The 1,885-nt window shown below is 41.3% G+C and overlaps 1 pseudogene; it reads right to left on the reverse strand.

The window, feature by feature from the left end:
- Nucleotides 1-43: 43 nt before the first annotated feature.
- LOC104988525 lies at nucleotides 44-409 on the reverse strand (annotated as a pseudogene).
- Between the last annotated feature and the right edge of the window lie 1,476 nt (nucleotides 410-1,885).

Genomic DNA, 1,885 nt, shown 5'->3' on the forward strand with positions numbered 1-1,885 from the left:
TCTTTTTTTTTTTTTTTGGAGGGTCTATAACTTTATTGGAGAATCAGCAGTTCTCATCCACATTAACTGTCTGTAGATTTTTGAAAGTGGCAACAGGTACATAGGTAACCAATGTGTAGAGCTTGTTTGGTGAATCTTCACCTTCTTTAGGTTTTCTGGACAACTGCACATGGATATGGTATGGGACATTCCTTATTCTTTTGGCCCAGATGGCTTTACTGAGCCTGGTGTACACCTGGGGCTCCCATCTTCTTGATGACAAATTTCTGGATTTCTTTGAGTGCCTAAGGGGCACGCTTCTTGAACTCACTCCATGGATGCGTTTGTGAACGTTGATAGTTTATTCTCTGTTTACCACCTTGTCAATGGCAGACAGGCCCTTCTTGCTGCCCTTCTTTGTGGGAGCCATTCTGCCGGGCCTGGGTTGGAAAGAGTGTAATCTTTCCTTAGTGAACCTAGAAATCTTCAAAATTGGTGATCTTATGCACACTGAGGATAGGTGTGAAATTTATTGAGATATTCACATGATTTTACCCAGCCAAAGTACAGTTTGTTGTTTTTTTCTTTGTTAAAGTTTCTTCCAAGCAGAAACTAGAGGAATTATGCTAAGACCCATCATATCCACTAACCCTTACATTCTTTTGGCTTTTTGAGGCTTATTCTGATCCTGCTTTGTCTCTGGAAACACAGTCAAGTACACTTTTTCCTCAAAATAAAGTAAATTACTTTAATTTAGATTATCTTTAGTGTCTTAGAGTGAGTACCCTGTAGGCTTTTGTTACTTGAAAGTTTAATAAAGTTTAAATTAAGGTGTTTTTTTCCAACAAAGATAAACATCTCCCCCTCCCAACCCCAGCCTGTATTAGAGTGGCTTCCTTTCAGGATATTGACTGAATCAGGGGTCTTGGTTTCTTTGTTACAAACACTGACTCCTTTGGAGGGAGGGAGGCTCAATTTCCTTATTTCTAAAAGAAGGGGGTTGATCCAGATCAAAGCTACTCAGACTTGACTGCCCATTACAATCACCGAGGAGCTTGAAATAAATACTGACGCTTAGCACCATCCTTAGAGAATCTGATTTAAGTGGTGGAGCCACCAGTATTTTTAAAGCTCTTTAGGGGACTTCCCAGGCAGTCCAGTGGTTAAAACTCTGCTGGCCCAATGAAAGGGGTACAGGTTCTATCCCCGCTTGGAGAACTAGGACCCCACATGCAATGGGGCCAAATTTTTTTTTAATATTTTATTTTATTTAAAAAATTTATTTTAATAAAATAAAATGAGTTTGAGCAAGCTCTGGGAGATGGTGAAGGACAGGGAAGCCTGGCATGCTGCAGTCCACGGGATCGCAAAGAGTTGGACACGATGAGCGACTGAGTGAGCGAGCGAATATACAGCCAGAGCTGAGAACTACTGGCTAGATGATTCTAATTTTAAAATGTAGAGTTAGAGTCAGAATGCCGACCTCACTATTTGGGCAAATCACTTAATCTCCCTAGGACTCAGTTTCTCTATTTGCAAAATGGAGACATTAGTAGTACACTGAGTTATCATGAGAATTCAATGACAGGATCCAACTAACATTTTGCTATCCAAAGTTTAGTTCACAAACCTAACCAGTGGTTTCTGCATTACTTGGGTGCTTCTTAGAAGTGCAAAATCTCAGGTTTCCCACCCCCAGACCAACTGAAACAAAATCTGCATTTTAAAGATCCCCAAATGATTCTACATGATTCTTAAGGGCTTCTCAGGTGCCCCAGTGGTAAAGAATCTGCCTTTAAGCAAGAGAGGAGGGTTCAATCCCAGGGTCGGGAAGATTCCCTGGAGTAGGAAATGGCAACCTGTGGCAGGGAGGAAGCCAATTCTGACTCCATGCTGGAAACTGTGT

This window comes from Bison bison, unplaced genomic scaffold (assembly GCF_000754665.1).
Source record: "Bison bison bison isolate TAMUID 2011002044 unplaced genomic scaffold, Bison_UMD1.0 scf7180017846469, whole genome shotgun sequence".
NCBI lineage: Eukaryota > Metazoa > Chordata > Mammalia > Artiodactyla > Bovidae > Bison > Bison bison.